Source organism: Oryx dammah, unplaced genomic scaffold (assembly GCF_014754425.2).
Source record: "Oryx dammah isolate SB20612 unplaced genomic scaffold, SCBI_Odam_1.1 HiC_scaffold_11072, whole genome shotgun sequence".
Taxonomy (NCBI): domain Eukaryota; kingdom Metazoa; phylum Chordata; class Mammalia; order Artiodactyla; family Bovidae; genus Oryx; species Oryx dammah.
Genome location: NW_024080466.1, coordinates 37,093 through 46,100, shown reverse-complemented (window position 1 = coordinate 46,100; position 9,008 = coordinate 37,093).

The following is a 9,008-nucleotide window of genomic DNA, read 5'->3' as shown; positions in this document are numbered from 1 at the left end:
CACGTGGACTTCAGTAGTTCCGGCTCATAGGCTCAGTAGTTGCAGCTCTTGAGCTCTAGAGCATGGGCTCAGTGGTTGTGGTGCAAGAGCTGAGTTGCTGCATGACATATGGAAGCTTCTCAGATCAGGGACTGAACCCATGTCTCCTGCGTTGGTAGGTGGATTCTTACCCACTGCACCACATGGGTGAGTCCCAAAGTTGACTGATGCTTGCCCGAGACTGGTGAAGGGGGACTAGGGAGTGATCTTTAATTCAGGCTTTCTTAGATGGGGTGATGAAAATGTTCTGGAAGTAGATAGTGACTGGTAGTTTTGTGACCTTGCAAATGAACATACTAGAAACCACTGAACTGTATATTTCAAAAGGGTAAACTGTGTTATAAAAAAAACGTATATATATGTACATACATATGTGTATATATAAAATGGCAGAAAACAAGAGTGACAGCCAAGGGTCAGAGTCCTGCTGTTACTATGCACCATTCCTGGCCCTACCTATGCTTGAGCACAGCCAAGGGATCCCCTGCCCTCACTCACTGACCTGCCATGAGAACTGATGTTTTTAAACATAAGTTATATTTTAGGAAGATCTCTTTTAAGTTGTACTGAATTTTTTTTTTTAACAGGTAAACCTTTATTTTGAAATAACTTTAGATTTATAGAAAAGTTGCAAAGATAAGTAAAAGCTCCCATATACCCCTTACCTATTTTGTTTCTCCTCATGTTATCATCCTGCATTACCATAAAACATTTATCAAAACTAAGAAGCCAACATTAGTCTCTAGACTTTATTCAGATTTTGTCAGTTTTTTTCAAATGGCCTTTTTATCTGTCTCAGGACACAACCCAAGACACCAGTGTGATTAACTTTAAAAACTCAAGTGTTCGGAGTTTCCATCTCTGCTATACTTTATTGTTTTGTTGAGATAATTTTGCATTTGGAGCCATGCTAAATAAAAATATGGGCTTTGTCATGTATACATCTAGTATTTTGTGTTACTGTAGTTTTACTTTAATTATTAAGTACTAAGCAAACCAGGTCCAGAAACAGGGAACTTGGTATTACATTAGAGAACTATTGTTTGACTTTGGTCTCACCAATTGCAAATTCACCTAATAATAACCTGTACCATACTTTACCATTTTAATCACAGGGTTACCACAGTGAAAATTTTTTTTTTTTTTCAGATTTTATTTTACAATACTGTATTGGTTTTGCCACACATCAACATGAATCCACCACGGTGTACATGTGTTCTCAATTCTGAACCCCCCTCCCTCCCCATACCATCTCTCTGGGTCATCCCAGTGCACCAGCCCCAAGCATCCTGTATCCTGCATCGAACCTAGACTGGCGATTTGTTTCTTATATGATATTATACATGTTTCAATGCCATTCTCCCCAGAGTGAAAATTTTATCAAATATTTGGTTAAAGAAAAGTGAAGTAGGTGAAAGCTTTAAATTTACTTGGCCATTTTTAGCAGACCAAAAAAAAAAAAAAAAAAAAATCTGCAGAATTTACAGTTTCTATTTTAACCAGTCACACTTTCCCTAAAAGAGTTCAGGTAGTTTTGGGTTTTTGTCAAAGTTAATAACATATGTAGTCTGGATATTGCCTTTAACACTGTCTCTTTTGATACGTTGTATAAAATATACGTTATTGCTTGCATAAAGCCAAATCAATTTTAAAATGGACAGAATCAAAAGTAGGTAGTTTATTTTAGTGAGAGTAACTGGCAGCAAAAACCAAGCCAAGAGAGCGTGGTATGATCACGCACGTGTGGTTAAACAACGGATGGCTTATATAAAAAATAACTAAAAACCCGAAAATATTCCACTTGGCTGAGTTTTCAGTAAAACCATGTGGTTGAGAGAATACCCTAGCTGGTGTCGCACTAACCACAGTGTTGCCACGAGGAGTTTGAGTGCCAGTGCTGTCTGCAGGAGCCCAAGGGGGGCGTGGTCTTCTCAGCCTGCTGGTGAACCATCTGCAAACTTTTCTGAGACTTGGGTTGTAACCTTTCAGATATAAGGACTGCAGCTATGCCATTGCAACAAAGGAAGGACCTGATCTAGACTTGACCTGTAGCCCCTCTCTTTTAACTATTGTCATACCTTCCTGATTGATCCTTTGGACTTCTCTGTTTAGCCTCCTACAGGATTCTGTGTAGAAACTGGCAACTCGGTAAATGTCTGAGAAGTGAGGTGGTTTTTATTCAGTCATGGTTCGGTATAAAAAACATTTTCCCAAACTAACTCTTTGAGTCTAGGGGTTGCATCTCTTGGAACTTAATTTCTCATATTTTATATAGCTGCTTATAAGTTTTTTTCTTCAAAGCTCTGATACCTGTCTCTGCAGTTTGTTAAACTGCCCCCCTTGAGGTTTTTCTGTATAAAATTGGAAATAAAATCAGTCAAGTTTCATTGTTTGAAACACCACATGCTTGCACTCACGTATATAGTCTGATCTTGTATTAAATACAGTAGAGTCTGGATGTTTCGTTTTAAATTTATGCAGTGTGTTTGTATATTTATGCATTTAAAACTTTCAATTTCCCATGTATCAAGAGGGTATAGACTGGACTTCCCTGGTGATCAAGTGGTTAGGAATCTGCCGTGCAATGCAGGGGACACGGGTTCTATCCTTGGTCCAGGAAGATTACATGTACTGCCTGTGAGCTACAGCTACTGAAGCCTGTGCACCCGAGGGCCTGTGCTCTGCAACTAGAGAAGCCACTGCAGCGAGAGCCCTGCACACCGAAACTAGAAAGAGCCCGCATGCAGCAATGAAGACCCAGTGTAGCAAAACATAAATTTTTGAAAATTTATAAAAGGGTACAGACTAACTCAAACAGAATTAAAAGAAAAACCAACAAAAGACTAAACATGAATTAATCAGGAGGCACTGGATTTAAAAAAAAATAGTCTAGCAAACACTTAAAAAAAGCATAACTCCATAAATGCATAGTATGAAATTGTCTGCAAAGAGTGAGAGTGGGAACTGAAGGGTAAGCCAAAACAGACTTCTACCCTATGTTGTTTAACAGGGAGGAAGAAACACTTTATCCAGTAGAGGACCTTTCCTGGGAGGAAAAAACCTACTTTAAAGTGACAGGCATTGTGAAGTCAGAATATCTGAGATCCATGCTCAATAGCAACTTGGAGTTACATTTAAATCAAATCACTTAATCAGGTACAGCATAGGGAGAGACCAATGTCTTGTTTTTAAAAGCTTTTTAGAAAAAGTTGAGGAATGTATGTGTGTGTGTGCTTAGTCGCTCAGTCATGTCCAACTTTTGTGATCTCGTGCACTGTAGCCCACCATGCTCCTCTGTTCATGCAATTTTCCAGGCAAGAATACTGGAGCAGGTTGCCATTTCCTACATGGAACAAATATGCCTCTTAAAATTTATGAAATACAGTTTGTACATAAATTACTGAAACAAAAGTATTAGAGCACTTGCTGCATATGACAAAAAACTAATTTCATGATCTGATAATGAATTGCAGACAGCAGTTATAAAAATGTCAATTTAGCTCAGTGACAGTCAAAGGTGAGATTTCTAGATTAAAATAGTTGCATATTTTTCTTTATGGCATAAAAACATAGGACCTCAGGGCTTCCCAGGTGGTTCAGTGGTAAAGAATCTGCCTGCCAATGCAGGACACAGGTTCGATCCCTGGTCTGGGAAGATTCCACATGCAGTGGAGCAAATAAGCCCAAGCGCCACAACTACTGAGCCTGTGCTCTAGAGCCCAGGAACCACAACTACTGAGCCCACACACCGCACCTGCCGAAGCCTATGCACCTGCAGCCTGTGCTTCACAACAAGAGAAACCGCAGTAAGAAGCCTGAGCACCCAACTAGACAGTAGCTTTCACTCCCTGCAACCAGGGAAAAGCCAGCGTAGTAACGACCCAGCACAGCCAAAAAATAAGTAGATAAAGCAGCACAGGATCTCAACCTATATATTTGTCCACAGGCGTCAAGTATATCCAAAAAAGTGTACATTTGAAAAAAATTTGCTTGCCCACAAATTACCCTAGCCCACCTCTCACTGAAAGCTGGAACAGCTTTTAGACTTGAATTTCTGTAACAATGTGAGTTCACTTTTCTGCACAACTGAACTGCTCTAGTACTTCCTTCAACAGTACAAATTATTTGTCATCTAGGTTCCTGAGCCATCACACATTATAAAGTTATAGCTTTGTTTCTGCCGTGGTAGAGTGGGTATTTATTTATGAAGGAAAGTCAGTGACTCTCACAGTTGGCTGAGCATCAGAAACACAGATGTGTTAGGAAGGAAGTTAGACATGAGTAACAAGGGGAGGCTTGGCTGAAAGGGAGGCAGGCTGATCTCTGAACTCCAGCTCAGATGCACCCAGGAGAGCTATATGCTATAAAATAACCACAGAGACTTTTCAACGGGTGCACATGCGCCCTAGGCACACAGTGGATACAAAATAACCACAGGGGCTTTTCCAAGGAACTTTAGGCAATTAGGAGCCCAGTAAAGACTCTGATGCTAGGAGGGATTGGGGGCAGAAGGGGCCGACAGCTGATGAGATGGCTGGATGGCATCACTGACTCGATGGACGTTGTCTGAGTGAACTCCGGGAGTTGGTGATGGACAGGGAGGCTTGGTGTGCTGTGATTCATGGGGTCGCAGAGTCGGACACGACTGAGCAACTGAACTGGACTGAAGGATTCAGGAATATTTTACATCTAATTTTAACACACTGAATTATTGGAAGACATAAACAACATAGCCTGCTGTTATATAACTTGCAATTATCAATTGGCCTTGAGTGTATGCTTATTTGCATTCCTTTTCACTGACTGGTGGTGGGTATAAGCCCTACTTTGCACACACCATAACCAAAAGGAGGAGACTGGAAGTACAAAAGGGGGAAGCCAAGTGGGATCAGGCTGAAGAATGAGGAAGACTCCTTTAGGATCAGCCTGCTCCCATGTCTTGGGAGTGTCTGTTTAATAAAAGATCTGTCTGCTTGAGCTGAACTGGGCTATAACTTGTCTGTTGTTTTTTATACTCTTTAACCACTGCTCTAAATTTTTGTTGTAACAAGACAGGAACTCAGGAAGAGAGATAAACTGACTTGCCAGATGCCAAGACATTTCCAACGAAACTAAATTAGAATTGCCTGTGATAAAGTTGGCTGTCTACAAGCTAGTATTGAAAATTCTGATGTCTTAACTAGATCAACTGTAAAGAACCTGCAATGCAGGAGACCCTGGTTTGATTCCCAGGTCAGGAAGATCTGCAGGAGAAGGGATAGGCTACCCATTCTAGTATTCTTGGGCTTCCCTGGTGGCTCAGCTGGTAAAGAATCTGCCTGCAGTGCGGGAGAGCTCGGTTCAATCCTTGGGTTGTGAAGATCCCTTGGAGAATGAAATGGCTACTCACTCCACTATTCTGGCCTGTAGAATTCCATGAACTGTTTAGTCTATGGGGTTGCAAAGAGTCGGACGTGACTTTCACATTTTTCAACTAGGTTTTGGGGCTTCCTAGGTGGCACTAGTAGTAAAGAAACTGCTTGCCAATGCAGAAGAAATGCAGGTTTGATCCTTGGGTCAGGAAGACCGCTGGAGGAGAGCATGGCAACCCATTCCAGTACTCTTGCCTGGAGAATCCCATGGACAGAAGAGCCTAACAGGCTACAGTCCATAGGAGAGTCAGATACAACTGAAGCAACTTAGCACATATACACATCTAGGTCTAAGAATCACTGTTTAGTGACATCCCTCGTGGTCCAGTGGCTAAGACTCCATGCTCCCAAAGCAGGAGCCTAGATTAGATACCTGGTTGGGGAACTAGATTCTGCATGCTACAACTAAAGCCTGGCACAGCCAAATGAAAAAAAAATTTTTTTTTAAACATTTTTTAAAAGATTAAAAAAATAAATCACTGCTCAAGGGCTTCCCAATCATACATACTTCCTTTATTTTTTATAACAGCTTTATTGATATATGTCACATACTATAAAATTCACCCTTTTAAAGCATACAATTCAGTGTTCTTTAGCATGTTCACAAAACTGTACAACAATCTAGTTTGAGAACATACCACCTTAAAAACAGGTGCCCTTTTAAAGAGCAAAAATGCTACCTAGAGGACGGCCTTTCCAACTCATTGGGTGAGTTTGCACACCAGCCTCAGGCCTAGACCAAATGCTGGGGGGCTGCCATGACCAAGATGACTCTAAACTAATGAAGAGTTTAAGCTTCTGGGACTGTGGAAGGAAAGAGTGAACGAAAGCATGGTTCTTTAGGCAAGGAGGAGGGCAGTGCACAGACATGGCTATCAGGAAGACAACTAGCAGTGTTTCTTAATGTTTCCAAGTGTTGTTTCTCGTCTGTAGAACAGGAAGAAAACTGCTTTATCATGGATTAAAGAGCAAGAATCCATGTAACACCCTTAACTTCGTATCTGACACACAGTAAACGTTATTAGGTAGTAGCTACTCTTTTAAAAGAAGGCTGAGCTCCAAAGAATTGATGCTTTCGAATTGTGGTGCTGCAGAAGACACTCAGAGTCCTTTGGACAGCAAGATCGAACCAGTCAATCCCAAAGGAAATCAACCCTGAATATTCACTGGAAGGACTGATGCTGAAGCTGAAGCTCCAATACTTTGGTCACCTGATGCAAAGAGCCAACTCACTGGAAAAGACCCTGATCCTGGGAAAGACTGAAGACAAAGCAGAGGGGGAGGCGACAGAGGATGAGATGGTTGGATGGCATAAAGACTCAATGGACCTGAGTTTGAGCAAGCTCAGGGAGATGGTGAAGGACAGAGAGGCCTGGCATGCTGCAGCCTAAGGCATTGTAGAGAGTCAGACATGACTTAGCAACTGAACAACAATGAAAAGCGTAACTCTCCTTATGGGGTTATGTGATTTCTCTTAGATTTTAGTTAATAGGAAAAAGTTTTCTTCTGGTCCCCTTGATGGGACAGAAAGAACTGGGGTTTAACATTTAAATGCAATGTGCCTTTTCCTCAGATAATCTTTAAGTCTGAACCCTTCTCTTTAAAATATCTCAATTATATTTTTAGAAATAAGGGGATAGGTTATCAATCAGCAGGTTTTAGAGTCTGAGATACAAGTTAATTCATGGCTTTTACAATTGTTATACAATATAAATTTTAACACCTTAATCAGTTTTAAAAAAATTTTATTTGGCTGTGCCAGGTCTTAGTTGCAGCACAAGGGATCGTCGGTACATGGGATTTTTTTTTTTTTTTTCAGTTGTGGCTTGCAAACTCCCAGTTGTGGCATGTAGGATCTAGTTCCCTGACCAGGGATCAAACCCAGGCCTCTGCACTGGAAGCATGGAGCCACTGGATCACCAGATGAAGTCCCAACATCTTAAACTGTTTTTAACTGTAAGGTGGTTTTAAGTACATTCACATTGTTGTGCAACCATTAACACCATCCTGCAGAACTCTTCATCTTGCAAAACTGAAACTCTATCAAACAGTAAATTTCCATTCCTCCCTTGCCCCAACTCCTGGCAATCACCTCTACTTTGTCTCTGTAAATGTAACTACTCTAAATACCCCATGTAAGTGGAATAATACAGAATTTGTCTTTTTGTGACTGGCTTATTTCAGTTAGCATAATGACCTCAAAGTTTGTCCAAGTTGTAGCTTGTGTCAGAATTTGCTTCCTTTCAAAAGGCTGAAAAATATCTCATTCCATGTATATACATTGTTTATCCATACATCTGTTGACGTGCTTAGGTTGCTTCCACCTTTGGCTATTGTGAATAATGCTATGAACATGGCCCTTGAACAGATCTCAGACTCTGCTTTCAATACTGTTGAATATATACATGCATGTGAGATCTCAGGGTCATACGGTAACTCCACTTTTGAGGGGAGCTGTCACCCTGTCTTCCAAAGTGGCTACACCATTTTACACTTCCACCAGCAGTTCTAAGTGGTCCATTTTCTCCACAGTGTTCTCAACATTTGTTGTTCTTTTTAAAAAATATATTATGTATTTATTTTGCTGCACTGGGTCTTAGCTGTGGCATGCTGGATCTTGGATCTTCGTTGTGGCACCAGGGATCTTTAGTAGCAGCATGTGGGATCCAGTTCCCCCACCAGGATCGAACCCACGCTCCCTTTACTTACAGTGCAGTTTTAGCCATTGGACTACCACGGAAGTCCCAACATTTATTATTTCCTGACTGTTAACAGCCATCCTAACAGGTATGAAATGGTGTCTCTTTTTTTTTTTTGGCAACACTGTGCAGCATTTAGAATCTTAGTTCCCTGACCAGGGAGAGAAACTATGCCTCAACAGTGTAAGCTTCAAGTCTGGACACTGGACAGTCTAGGGAGTCCCTCACTGTGGTTTTGATTTGCACTTTCCTAACGACTAGGGATGTTCATCTTTTCACGGAGTCATTGGCCATTTGCATATCTTCTTTGGAGCTATGTCTATTCAGGCCTTTTGCCCATTTTAATTTTCTTTTAAATGCCTTTTACTTTTTCGCTGTACCAGGTGGCTTATGGGATCTTAGTTCCCCGACCAGGGATCAAACCTAGGCCCTGACAATGAAAGCACTGTGTCCTAACCACTGGACTGTCAGGGAATCTCCTCAATTGTGTCTTTAATCTGGCTTTTTAAATTAGGAAATATTTTCTGATTGAATAAAATGGCCTGAATATAAAAAATAGGCTTTAATATCATATCAGGAGCAGTGAAAAGCAGGGATAACAGTACAGAAAGATAGAGGAAATAAAGAGAATGTGAAGACAGAAGAGAGACGGAGAAAGGCAAATGCATAAGTATGCAGTTCTTAGTATGTTATAAATCTTTTTATCCCATTTAATTATTCAATTAAGTTTTAGTTTTGCCATCTCTTGCCTTTAGTACTATTTTTTCATTTATTCAAAAAACATGTTCTGTCTACAACCATGCCGCTGCCGGCATTGAAGAGGTTTGCATGTTGATAAGAGTAAGTTAAGAGTAGGACA